Source organism: Myotis yumanensis, unplaced genomic scaffold (assembly GCF_028538775.1).
Source record: "Myotis yumanensis isolate MYYU_CA2020_CCGP unplaced genomic scaffold, mMyoYum1.0.hap1 SCAF_3, whole genome shotgun sequence".
NCBI lineage: Eukaryota > Metazoa > Chordata > Mammalia > Chiroptera > Vespertilionidae > Myotis > Myotis yumanensis.
In genome coordinates, this window is record NW_027223754.1 from 77,426,457 (window position 1) to 77,441,464 (window position 15,008).

Sequence of the window (15,008 nt, forward strand, 5' to 3'; positions counted from 1 at the left end):
CAGTTATTACCAGGATGAGTGATGCATTTTGAAACAAGTAATTTGTAAGTTTTACTGAAAAATACTTTTGAAGTTATAAAATGGCAAACCACTTTTCACAAGATTGTAAACTTCATATCTAAAACACATTTTCAATGAACTGTTTTATTAAGAACCCATGAGCATTGAATTAGGATAATAACAATTAAGTATATTTGATTCGAGGAATTATAAGTACTGGAAATGCTGGGCCCTATTTTCTAGTCTTCTATGGAGACTGCAAGGGGGGCTTTATAAGAATGGAAAAACTTTTCCACTCCCCTCGCCCTAGGGTTCTGTCTCTACCAGAGTGACTCACTGTATGGAGCTATTAATTAAATGTGCAGAATAAACATTTGTCACATATCTCTGAAATCAAAATGGATGCTGAGTGATTAAATTAACATCGCATATACAGCATCTTTGTGTATGAGTCATAGGCATGAGAAAATAGGTTATTTAAGAATTTTTAAAATTTTATATCCCAGCATTTCAGGGCTAATGTAAGAATGCCTATACACAAACATTTGTAGGATATTTGAGCCACCAAAGTAGAATATATCTTTCCTCCAAAAATAACTTAGATAAGTATTTCAAACTTAAGGAAGTTATATCACAGGTATCAAAATATAGTGGGAAACAGAAAGGTTTGGCATCAAATAATTTGAAATAAATTTTATAAATCTGCCTTTTAAAAACAATATAATATGTGATAGTGTATTTAAATCTTAGTTCATTTCCCTATTAAATGGGAAAGAGTAATTCCACTGCACATATTGTTATAAGTGTTATAATTATGATGTAATGCAGTTTTGGAGACTTCACATAAGCACTGGCCAATGACAGATGAGATGACATTTCTAATCCTGTGGCTGCAAATAGCCAATTCTGGGCTTTGTTGAGCCTGAGAATCCCAGGGCAGGATTGCTAATTTCAAGCTGCAGAGCAATTCCACTGCTGCAAGACTTTAAATCACTTGGATGAATTACATGAGCATTTGATTTTCACTCATTAGATCAAAGAGAGAGAGAGACAGAGAGAGACAGGAGAAAAGCAAACATTCCCCCTATTTCATTAGCAAAGAATTGATAGATCTTTGGTATAGTGCCTCTTGAAGAGACTGAGATCTGGTCTGAAGAGGCTATGTGAAAATTACAAAACTGCATTATAATTACTTTGTAATTATACTTTTCAAAACTGAATAGTAAGTGGAACTTCTGCTATCATTAGCTGAGGAGGGCCTTGCTCACTATGCATATTGCAGCATGCTCCAATGTCAGTTTCTGTTTTTACTGTTTGCTGAATTATACCAAGTCTAAGGAGTGGCTACATCAAAGGGATTTATGTGTATTATCACCCATTGGGATTTTGATATTTGTTAGAAAAACATCACATAAGGTAAATCATATCTAAGGCTAGCAGGACAAAGGCAGGATTTGTGTATGGTGACAACAATGTTCCAATGTTACATTTGCAAATGATTTAATTGTGCCAGGATGGAACTAAATTCTGATTAAAAAGTAAACAATGTAAGTTCATATTTGAATGATTTGATCTGAATATATATTAAACAATACAAATTAATTATTTTTCAAGATAAAATAATTTTACAATTTATGGATAAAAGGATTAAATGAGTGAATTTACACTTATTACTTATATAATAATGGACATTAATGCTTACTATCAATATAAGTAATCTGATTCTTTAAAAATTGCCCAGTAATTGTGGAAAGGAAACTAAGGGTTACAGAAAAATAAACCCAGCTATGGACTTAATTTTTAATGAAGATAATGAACAAATATGTATATAATTACCAGATACACAGTATCTTTGTTTGTTTTTTTTTATACCAAGAGGCAGAATTTTATTTATCAATGGCTATGTAGCAAACTACCCCAAATTTAGTGACTTAAAACGATGACATTATTTCTTTCAATTCTATGGGTTGCCTGAATGGTTTCCTGCTGGTCTTGCCTAAGCAAACTCATGCATCTGTTCTCTAGGGGCTGGGCTGGGGTTGCTGGATTTGGTGGGATGGCTGGACTTTTCTCTACACAGTCTTTCATCCCAGACTTTTATCATAGGCTGGGGTCTCAGGTTCCAAGAATGTGAGAACAGAAGCTACAAGGTCTCCTAAAAATGGATCTCAGAAGCCTCACTATATTATAATTGCTCCTGCCAAGCAAGTTGCAAGGTCAGGTGAGAGACTGGAAAAATATACTTCACTTCCTTTCTTTCTTTCTTTCTTTCTTTCTTTCTTTCTTTCTTTCTTTCTTTCTTTCTTTCTTTCTTTCTTTCTTTCTTTCTTTCTTTTTTCTTTCTTTCTCTCTCTCTCTCTCTCTCTCTCTCTCTCTCTCTCTCTCTCTCTCTCTTTCCTTCCTTCCTTCCTTCCTTCCTTTCTTCCTTCCTTCTTTCTTTCCTTCCTTCCTTCTTTTTTTTTTTGGATAGCAAAGATGGAAATTTATTGAAGAACAAGTACAGACTACCACATGGGGAGGGGGAAAGAGTCCCCTATGCTTCACTTTTTTAATAAAAGTAATACCAACTATTTTGTGGCTATATTTAACCTAACAGAAAATTTATAGTCAGACTAGAGTCCCAATTCATGCACTCGGGGTGGGGGAAGTCCCTCAGCCTGGCCTGCACCCTGTCACAGTCCGGGAGCCCTTGGGGGATGTCCGGCAGTTGGACATCCTTAGTGCTGACTCGGAGGCGGGAGAGGCTCCCACCACTGCCACTGCACTTGCCAGCCGTGAGCCCAGCTTCTGGCTGAGCAGTGCTTCCCCTTTGGGAGTGCACTGACCACCGGGGGCAGCTACGTCAATCAGCATCTGCCCCCTGCTGGTAAGTGCGCATCATAGAGACCGGTTGTTCTGCTGTTTGGTTGATTTGCATATTAGCCTTTTTTCATATAGGTTTATTTTAAAAAATAATAAAGCCAATGTTCTGTATAGTCATGTGTTGTCTTGCATCACTTATTTGTTGACCTGTCCTATCATTTCCACATCAGTCTGACTCTGAAGACTGATGATCAAGCTAAAGTTTCTCACATGATTGGCAACTAATATCTGTTACTGAACTGTGAACAGCAATGAAGGAGATGCTGTCAACTGTAAATGAGCCAAATGCAATGGAGAGGAAAAATGACAAAGGCTTTGCTACTTAAAAGCATGAGTAGCACCTCAGGAAAAAACTGACTGAGCTCCATCACTCCAGAACTGATATATGTCACGTTCCCTTGTGTTATGTTTCAACTACCTAGAAAATTATATAATATACAAAAAATCTATATATAAATATACAGACTATTCTTATTACACAGTGATATTTTTTATGTATGTACATTAAATGAACTCTTGCACATGTTTAAAATGAGATACATGGGATTGGTTATTACAGTATTGTTTGTAGAAAGTGAATGTTTGAAAATCAATCAACTGACGAAGGCAAATTAAACCATGACTGCAATTTATCTAACACCTGTGTGTTGTTTCACCTGATTTTACTGCATCCCATATATGCTCTCTGAACATATGGCTGCATTGCCACTAAAAAGCTAATACTGAAGCACATTTTCCTTCTGCCACTACTTGGTCAGAGTCCATCTAATTTTGGAAGGCTGAAGAAAATTGATTGCCATATATTGAAGGCACAACAAAGTGTAGGGCTACTTCTCTTTGAGAGTACTTTTAGCAAGAAGTCTGAGGTGTAAAACAATGAACAAATAACCAGGTACATAGTACACTCTCTTTCCATCTAGAAGTTATATACTAAATATATCCTAAAAATAGAACATGCAAGCCCGTGGTTCCCCATTCAAAATAAAGGTTAGTATTGAATGAGCTTTCCAGGGTAAGGGGCTTGTCACTGTACTCTGAGTCCAATTTACAGCATCACATCTAAAATCCTTTTTGTGAACATAAACTCATAGAAACAGAGTGTATTGATGTTTACCAAGGTCTGGGATTGAGGGAAATGGAGATTGAGAGAAGTTGGTCAAAGGGCACAAACTTTCAGTTATAAGATAAACTTAGACGACGCTATATGTCAATTGTTTCTCAATAAAGCTTCAAAAATTCTTCTTAAGAATAAGAACAGAATGTTGGGAAAGAGACAATTGTCACTAGTTCTGGAGAGAATGTTCCAAATGAAAACTACTAAACAAAATTACATAATACAAAAAAGTATCCTTAAACATCCAATATATCTGATTTTCTCTAAAGTTTTGAGTTTTATTGTTATCCTTAGACAATGTAACCTAGTCATTCTTGATCTATAATTAGTGCAGTACAAAAATAGCATTACATTGCAGTTAGACTAATCTAAGTTAAAATTCCATATTCATAATTTTGTGTATAAAAATAATTTATTGTTTTTCCTTAATAACCCATTTCCTAATTTATAAAATGGATAAAACAACACAATGTGTAAAGTTATTTATAGGATCAACATAAAGTACTTAACAATCCATTGTACATTGCTGGGTATATAGGGAATGGTTGTAAGCTTCCCAAAATATTCACATTTTTTTCTTCTGGCAATATAACCATTACTTTATTTAAAATACTTATGCAGCTATTGCAAAGCCATTATTACCTACTGGAAAAAATGCTGATTACAGAGATGTAGTTCTGGGTTATAGGCAGGAGATTAATTTTGAGCAATTTATTTATTTTTCATAGACCAATTTCTATATATATATATCTATACACACACACACACACACACACATACACACACACATACTAGTATATGCATATGATGACTGTTTTCTTTGTTTAATGGTAATTTTTTTAAGTAAGTTTTTATTGATTTCAGAGAGAGGAAGGGAGATGGAAAGAGAGATAGAAACATCAATGTGAAAGGGAAACATCCATCAATTGATCAGCTGCAGCCTACATGTCCCCTGTAGGGGACTGAGCCCACAGCCAGGGCATGTCCCTGACTGGGAATCGGACCAATGACCTCCTGACACATGGAATGATGCTCAACCAACTGATCCACACTGGTCGGGCTGTTTCATGGGAAATTTGAAGATCAAAATATTATGTAAATAAAAATACTCCAGGACATATAAAATTATAATAAATCCATTAAAATATTCTTTATTGAAATGACCTCATTGCTACCTATAGATATAATCACACATGTTCAATATTCAGGAATGTTTTTTGCTGAAACATAAAAAGTGCAAGTAATAAAATAGATCTCACTCTTCAAAGAGCAAATAGAAAGGCACCAAACCTTATTGAGATTGAACAAATTATATAGTATCATTAAGCTTCAGTTTTTAATAATATTTATTTTTTATAGTTTTGATTTATTTGCCTTTTTGCTTGTGTGGGGTATGTAGTTAAAAGACAGGGAGACTATTAAAGTCTTATTCTTTGAAAGTTTGTTGACATCAAACAAGAGTTCTGTTTTATATAAGTGAGCATGAATGTGTTAGTGGGTAGCAGAAGTAGGAGAGAAGATGCTATGAAGAAAAGAAGTAAGAACAGGATGTATTTATGATCTATTGATTGATAGATCCTCCCTTCCCCCAACTGGTGGATGGAGTAACAGCAAACATGAGGTAACCTGCAGCCCGGAAATACCTCAGTGCCTAACCACATACCTTATATGGTCTATACATTAAGCCACCAATCAGCACCTGCCAAATACCCTAAACCCTTGTCCCTAAGTACCTGAGTGCCTAACTATGTACCTTATGCGGACCATACATTAAGCCACCAATCAGCGCTCGCTGAGTACCCTAAGCCCCCATTCCTTCCCATTCCTCCCTTCAAAAGGAGTGCTCACCTCTGCACAAGTTGCTGCTCTCTCCTTGCGAGAGAAGCCGGGCAAGTCTTTCTCCTAATAAAGCCTACAATCCTGGTTTTCGGCTCCCGAATGTTCTTTCATTGAAATCTAGAATATGCTGTTACTATGTGGCTTAAGAAAGCTGGACAATATAAGAGCATTTTGATATGTGGCCTTATCTAAAAAATACTGAAACTTAAAACAGTTTACATATTCAGGGTAAAAGTTTAACTGTTAATGACTAATTTAAGGCAAGTTTAATTCATCTAAGAAGGACTATTTTGTTGCTTAATAATTAGAAATTGTATTCTTCATTGCTCTCTCCAGAGAGCAAGGAAACAATTTCTACCTTCTCTATTTTTTCTAATAGGAATTCACACTTAGTAAAATCGGGTCTTCTTTTTTTCCAAAATAGAATTTGCTCATAGAAGAAAATAACTTATAAAAATCATAGCAGAGTTTCATAATCTATTCTATTTAGTCAAACTGAACTTTCATGTTTGCTGGATTATACTGGTAATTGTAAAAATATGGCTATAGAGTTTATTATCATCTCTTTTACAGGCTTTTCAAGTCTCTATTTCAAGCAGGCATTATTTTCTTCTAGTTTGAATTTAAGATGAGATGCTGACTAGTTAGACCACAAGAAGCCCTTTCTGAACCCCAGCTCTCCTGAAGTTAGTTCCGGGCAGTTCTTTTACCCAAGACATTGGTTAGAGTTCAATGTGGTTCATCAATTTGAACTAATGTCCTGCTCTCTAGATTTCAAGTTTTGTCTGCTATCATCAATGGAATCTTCAGCAAAGAATTTTAAAATGAATAATACCCAATTTTAAAAAGTTCATTGGTAAGTTTTACCCTACCAACTACTTCATTCTACTCTACATAATTTTTATTATTTTAATGAGACCTTTCCTCACATCTCACACATAGTAGCAAATTTTAAAGTCTAATCAAGATAAAACCAAGGGTTTTATCTCTGTATTGTATCTAAAGAAATATTTTTTTTCACATAGGGAGATACAAAGCAATTTTAAAGTGCTGGTAAAATAAATTTTAAAAAGTACATTCCCAGGAAAATACTGAACTCAGGGCTTTAAAGGGAAACTCCTACAGAAAGTTTAATTATGGAATGTTAATGAGAATGTGCATTTTCCTCTCTTAAAAGTAATTTTGCAATATAATTGGTTAGGTTAACATCCGAGGTATCCTTTGTATTCTTCTTTGTATTGGAATTAGCTAGTAATTATCATTCATTTGGAAGAAACATTTAGGTCATCTACTTAGTATTCACACTTCTAGTACCACTGAGGTGTGAATGCTAAGGCTTGAAATCTTCACATGAAGGAGAAGCTCATTACTCAGGTTATAAGGTTTTTCACACAGTCGTTTATATTTGATATAAAAATCCCAACCCATTTAGTGTTTTATTCCAACTAGTTTATGATGTCACAGTTATATTACAGACTTTCAGTGCTCAACAATATCTGTTGTTTTTTCCTCTACTTCTGGGCAAAGTGAAATAATTTACTTCTCATCCCTTCACAATTAGACAAAACCAATGGCATTTTTTCACGCCAATTATAATTGGAAATTACTAATAATTTGAAATAACTAAATGTATAAAGTTATATACGTGTTGAACAACTTTAGAGAAGGAAACTATTAAATCTATATTTACTTACTTGAAACTTGTATAATTTTGTTAACCAGTGTCACCACAATAAATTCAATAAGAATAAAAAATAAAGAAAAGCAGGAGATCTTAAAATAAATATTCAACTATGTGAAGGGGCATCCTCAGTAATGGAGCAAAATTAAGATGAAATATTAAGAATAGTCATGGATATGGGATAGTGAGAAAGGAAGAATAATCTAATTTTTTGAAACAACATAAATACAATAGGATTATGGTGGAATAAACGTCTATTGTTTGCGGTGGAGCTGACCAACCATTTAGGCTCTGTGTGTGAGGGAAGAATGCAGAACAATGGTGGGCTAAAATGACCAAAGGTATGCAGTATGTACAGATGATAAAATCACTTTGGGAGAATTTTGTTTCAGTCAAAGTAATTTTGGCTTGTTTTTTAGACAACAGGCACAAGAGGTAGGAGGCTGATTATTTTACATTATTGATATTTTCATCAATGCTTGTGAAACAGAAATCATGTTAGTCAAATATTTAAATTTTATTCTGAGTATAGAAAGGCACTTCAAATATTGGGAGAGATTATGGATACTTGAAAGACATCACTGACCCCATATTAAAAGTTATAGTTTATTTAGTTCACATGAAGCGTCCAGATCGGGACCAGAAACAAATATTCTGAGTGTTTGAAATGCCCATGTGCAAATTATATGTTTATTTAAAAGGTGATATAAGAAATATAGAGTGATGACTTAAGAGAAAATATCAGAGAGTTATAAGGGATAATAATGATAATGATAATAATAATCTCTAAATACTGTTTAAGAAACGAAGTAAGGCAATATCACTTCTTCAAGAATTTCCATTCATTCTTTTCAACTGTATCTAATTTTGGCCGGGGGAGGGATATTATGGATTTTACTTTATTTTACCATGGATTTGTGGTGTCATTGTGTTAAAATTAAAGAAAAGAATGTTCATATTCATTATATATTCTATTAAGTAAAATGACATATGTTCAAATATACACATATTTAATTAGATAACTGAAGAAAATCTTGAAAATTTTAGTGCCAATGAGAAGTAATATGGTATGGTTGAAGTAATATTTTATTTTTGTTGAATATTTGTTAGTGAATATTTGTATCTATTTTTATGTATTTACTAGAGGCACGGTGCACAAAAGTTTGTGCAACCGGGGGGGGGGGGGTCCCTCAGCCCGGCTTGTGCCCTCTCGCAGTCTGGGACCCCTTGGGGGATGACCAACTGCTGGCTTAGGCCCGCTCCCCAGAGGATTTGGCCTAAGCAGGCAATCAGACATCCCTCTGACAGCCCGGCAGCCCTCGGGGGATGTCCACTTGCCAGCGGGGAGCAGGCCTAAGCTGCAATCAGACATCGTTAGTGCTGCTGAGGAGGTGGGAGAGGCTCCCACCACCACTGCTGTACTGGGAGCTGACAGCCTGGCTTGTAGCTGAGCAGAGCTCCCCCTGTGGGAGAGCACTGACCACCAGGGGGCAGCTCCTGGATTAAGCGTCTGCCCCTTGGTGGTCAGTGTGTGTCATAGTGACCAGTCATTCCCAGTGGTTCTGCTGTTAAGGTCAATTTGCATATTACCCTTTTATTATATAGGATAGAGGCCTGGTGCACGGGTGGGGGCTGGCTGGTTTGCCCTGAAGGGTGTCCCGGATCAGGGTGGGAGTCCCGCTGGGGTGCCTGGCCAGCCTGGGTGAGGGGCTGATGGCTGTTTGCGGGCTGGCAACACCCCCTTTAGGGTGGGGGGTCCCCACTGGGGTGCCTGGCCAGTCTGTGTGAGGGGCTGAGTGCCATTTTCAGGCTGTCCAAGCCACCCCGGTGATGGAAGCTCCCAGCCTCTCTTTTTTTTTTTTTTTTTTTATTCTGGGATTTATTTACCTTCTATAATTGAAACTTTGTATCTTTGAGAGGAGCTCAGAGCTGTCCAGGGCAGGCAATAGGGAAAGCCTCCTGCTCCGTCCAGGTCTATGGCCACAGCCGGCTGGAAGCAAGTATCTGGGGTTTATTTACCTTCTATAATTGAAACTTTGTTGCTTTGATGGAGCTCAGAGCTGGCCTCGGCAGGCGGGTAGTTGGCTTCCTCCATCACTGGGGCAACCAAGCCTCCTGCTTGCTCCAGCTCTGTGGCTGCCGGTCGACATCTTGGTTGGGTTAATTTGCATATAGTCGCTCTGATTGGCTTGTGGGCGTGGCTTAAGGCATAGTGAAGGTATGGTCAATTTGCATGTTTGTCTTTTATTAGTGTAGATGATGTTATTTTAGAATATCCATTTAAAAAAAATTATCTTTGTACATTAGTTTTAAAGTCATTCAGTACTGATCAGCACACATTATTAAGCCAGACCATGAATAAGTTTCTTAGATTTCACTGTTTACAATTTGTATGGTACATAATTAAAAAGCAGATGTCTAATCATTTACCAAAGGGAGCTACTCACCCTGCTGCAGCAGAACAGGAGCTTCCACTTACAGAATGAAAAAAAGGATTTGAAGGAACAATAGTAGTCTGTACAATGATACAAGATAACCCTCCAAGTGTTAATCTATGCAATGATACTTTAATTTGAACAAAGTGCAACATATTCAAGTATCTTAAAAAAGTAGAAAAAATAAAACTAGGTTTCAAAAACTGCTGTCTATATTTTTAGAGTAATTTCAAAGTAGCCAGGCATTTAGAAAATTCAGTAAAATGTTAAACACTTAAAAATTTAGAGATGAGACAACAGAAGAAACAATGTCATTTCTAAAACTATCATTAACAACAAGAAATAAAAATTACCATAGAAGGCGGTTTTGTTTAATAATAATGGCCTTAGCAAAGAGCAGTTTTTATTAAAATTAGCAAGTTATCAATATTTCATTCCCAAGTGATTCATATACTGAATAAAAGAATTGCCTATGTGAAAACTTTTCTTTCAATTATAGACAGTTCTTACAAATTAATTGATAATGCCTAAGAAAATCAGCATATGTGTTCTATTTTCTTTATTTGCTAAAAAAAGGAGGTATTTATATGTTTGTGCCTATATTTGTAAGTGGTATTAACTATTAAAAATACTACGTTAGTGATATTTTTTAAATTTTAAATTATGTTTAGAACTGCATAATGATACATAAAATCATTATAATATTTAGTCATATATTTTAGCATGTTCATCATAACTATTGTTTCAGTTTCTCATTTGGCCTAATAAACAAACAGAATCTGGAATTAACTTGTGTGTGAATGAGCATTCTCCAAAGTCCTGTGGTATAGATATACAGAAAAATACATAACTTAAAATATTAGAAAGAACAGCCTTGGCCAGGTTCTCAAATGGTTAGAGCATCATCACCAAAGTTGCGAGTTCGATCCCCAGTCAGGGCACATACAAGTTAACGAAGTTGTGACAGAGATAAAGGAACACTTTGTTTAGTACCAGAGATTGTGCAGTGGCTCCTCCTCACTACCACTGGAAAACTGTGTGAGGTGCTTGCTCACACTTGTTTGGGTCTCTGTAACATTTCTGTTCTTAGTCCTTCCCTGTACAAATGATGCACTTTGAACATGTTGGTGTATGCCATAATAGATGTTTGTTTTCTGTTTGATTTTAAACAGAGAAAATAAAATGGGTCACAGTTCAAAAAATAAAATAAAATATTAGAAAGAACAATTAAAATCTTTTTCTTAACTAAGAACAATCTGCTTCTAGAATATTTTAAAACAAAAATATGTATGAAGATTAAAACAAAGTAATACTAATGTATTGTTTCCACTAAGAAAAAGAAAACTATGTCCAGTTGCTGTGGTTAGACTCCTGCTCAGGGCACTTGCCTGGTATTGCAGACCTGGGTCCCAGCGCGGGGCATGCAAGATGTTGATTTTTCTCTCTCATGGATGTTTCTCTCTCTCTCTCTCTCTCTCTCTCTCTCTCTCTAACAAATCAATAAAAACATTTTAAAAATATTAGGAATCTGTTTTAGATATTTAATAAACTACTTTCTTCCTACAAAAATTGCCCCCGAATGAAATATAATAAATATTTTCTGGTAAGTGTGATAATTTTTTGACATTTCCAATTTATTTTAATAATATTGACTATGAAGTAAAACCCACTTGGGATTATCTTCTTATAAATGTTGAAAATTTTGATTTTCCTATGTATTATCTATAGTAATGATATCCAATTAGTTTAATATAATGGCAAACAAAAATAATTATTTTCCAACATAGTGATATGAGCTTGTGAGAATTTGGGATTTCATGTAAGAAGCTTGGCTATATCACAAAATACACTTATTTGTTCAATGCCTGTATTTATATATGCAAAGCAGAATCAGATTTGTTAACCTGTACCCCCATGAGAACCAAATTTATCAACAAAAGTGCAATGCTTGTCTACAGTTACTTTTTTTCATTCTTACAGTTTTAAGTCATAATACTATTTCCAAAGTTACTTAAATCAGTTCCTTTTTACTTATACTTCCTTCAGAGGAGTTATGTCATGTATGCATAATAAAGTTAATTCATTTGTCACAGTCTGCATCCCATCCTGAGATTCACCAAAATTATGGTTGAATTTTTGAAGAGTACACATACAGTAAAGTTCAATCTTTGTATAATCTGTGGGTTTTAATAAATTAATAGAAGTAGAAGTATGCATATACTGCCCTAGAACAATACAAAAGAGTCGCCTCACTCTAAAATTTCCCCTGTGCGTTGCCTTTATCATTAAGCTGCCCACTGTCGAATAACCACTGGCAAATACTGATCTGTTTTCCATCTCTATAATTTTCCCTTTTCCAGAATGACATAAGAAATAAACCTAGTATCCCCAAATCATATCCTCCCTAACCTAGAGTAAATGTTTTTCACTTCTCCTCCCAAACAGAAGGTAAATAGCTTAAATTACCCTACTCAGGAAGAAAGATAATGGAAATGCAATTAGTGCCATTTGTGCCAACCACAGGCAAGAACAGATGAAGTCAGGGGAATAAATCTCATTTTGGCATATCAGCATAAAGCTGATGAATATTCTATTGAGATCCTCCCCTGGGACTTTATCTAAAACACTCATATGTGTAATATAATAAACAAAATAAACTAGCAAAAAAAAAAAAAAAAAAAGACACAACTCAGAGAATAGAGTGACAGCTGTCAGAGGGGAGGGGAGTTGCAGGGCTAGATAAAAAAGATGAAAGAATGAAGCAAACAACAACAAGAACAACAACAACAACAAAAACCAACCCTACAAAACAAAGAAAAGCTCATAGGCACAGACAACAGCATAGTGATTACCAAAGAGGAAGGGGCGTGAGGAGAGGCAGAAGATGATATAGAGGGTATAAATGGTGATAGAAGGAGACTTGACTTGGGGTTGTGAACACACAATACGATATCCAGATGATGTATTATAGAATTGTACACCTGATCGCTTCTCGGCCTTTTGGCTAAGATCAAGTGTAGAATTGTACACCTGAAACCTATATAATTTTATTAACCAATGTCATCTCAATAAATTAAATAAATAAAAAATAATGAAGAAGGACCCAGTGTGCTCTCCCTTTAGTGAGCATGCCCATGCCTTTCCAGCCCTCTTCTTCCCTTCAGGCCTGTTACCTTTACTTTTTTCTAAGCTACAAGGTCCCTTCTTTTGCCTCTCTAACTTGTTTCCTTAGTCCCTCGGCCTGACCTGCGGGGATTATGCTGAAACCTGCTCTCCAACATCACTCTAGGGGTCTCGGATTGTGAGAGGGCACAGGCCAGGCCGAGGGACCCCATAAGTGCACAATCGTGATGGCAAGGGACTGCTGGAGGGCTCCAGGGCATGCCTGGCCCATCTCGCCCAGTCCTGTTCAGCAGCAAGCTAACCTACCGGTTGGAGTGTCTGCCCCTGGTGGTCAGTGCGCATCATAGCGACTGGTCAAATGAACCATCGGACACTTAGCATATTAGGCTTTTATTATATAGGATTTAGAATTGTTTATGTTTTGAGGGATATTTGGTGCTCCTATTTTCTTGAAATTAGTTTATAGTTTTGCCTTCATGTTTAGGTTGCTACAATCTAGTGCAAATTGTTTTGTTGTTGTGTTTTTATGTTGATTTACACATCTGTAATAAAAACCGTTTTCATAATTTTTAGAGTGATTCCTATGTTGTCTGAAATGTTATCAAAAGTCCATCAATATTATTCCATATTGGCACCTCTTTTTGTTGCTCTGTTATTATTCCCCAAATTGTATTGACTTTCCATCTGAAGGTAATAAAAGCTGTTCTGCAATTGGGTAAGAATTTTCACTCTAAAATTGTGAAGCAAAATCAACTCCCTAAAGAAAATTACAAAGTAAGAAAATAGGCGGAAGACAAGAAATATTATGTGACTCAAGGGAACAAAAAAATCTAATTATCTTTTGAACTGATACTTGGCTGTTATAAGATCACAGTTCATAATTTTTGACAGTTTTGTTCCTCATGGTATTATTTTAAAATTATTTATATATATATATATATATACATATATATATATTAAACTATTAAAAAGAGTTGGATTTTATTAATCCATAGATAAGTCTTCTTGTGTGTGTGTGTGTGTGTGTGTGTGTATTTTTTTTCTTTTACCAGCTCATTCTCTTTCAACAGGATAAAGTACATATCTTATTTTCTACATGTTTGGCAATGCTTGCAAGAAACTCATATTTTGAAACTGTTGAAAGTCCTTTGTCTCTGCACTATGTAACACAGACCTACATATCTGGTTACCTTTGTTATTTGAACTTAAATTGCTTTCTCAATACTCTTATTTGTATTTATTTATACTTTTACTATAGGTATAAAAAGATTTCACATATGTATTTGACATTTGACTATTGTCCAAAAAATACCCTGATTCTGCATCCTTTCCACTTGGAATTCATGCCAGAATTAGTGAGTTTTCCATGATCTTACAACTTGCTTAATTGTAGCCTCTACGTATATTAAGCATATGATATGTTAATGAAATTAGAATGGTGATCTTAACTCTTGTTTCTGAGAAGTCTGCAGTCTGTAACTTAGTTTACTGTTATACATGCCAAATTGATAGTTGACTATTGTCAGAACACAGGCAAGAAAGTGTGCTGCTGAGATATATACAAAATGAAGCCATTAAAATGTATTAAACCACAATCAGTCATTACAATGGAAATTTTTAGTACTTCAAACTGATGCAATTAGTCTAATTGTACTGGAAAATATTATATACTAGAGATACGTTAAGCTTTGACTCAGTGCCAAGTTCTGTTTCTTAGTGAAGCACACTTTGTTCTCAGGATATCCCGAGACTGTTAAGCAACATCTTATAAGAAAAACAAAATAAAACATTAGTGTTTATTGTGGATCTCTAAAGAAATTGTAACAAGTGAAGAATGGATCCCAGGATCTTTAGAAACTGTACTTTGCTGAGTCATCAAAATTGTTTGTTTTATCTAACTGACTACAAAGAGTACAAGAATTAAAACAAATTTATTTAATTAAGTTTTATACTT

General features: G+C 35.3%; 1 pseudogene; it reads left to right on the plus strand.

Annotated features, from left to right (window-relative positions):
- The first annotated feature begins 12,915 nt into the window (after positions 1-12,915).
- On the plus strand, positions 12,916-12,990 carry LOC139007704 (U2 spliceosomal RNA; annotated as a pseudogene).
- The last annotated feature ends 2,018 nt before the right edge of the window (positions 12,991-15,008 follow it).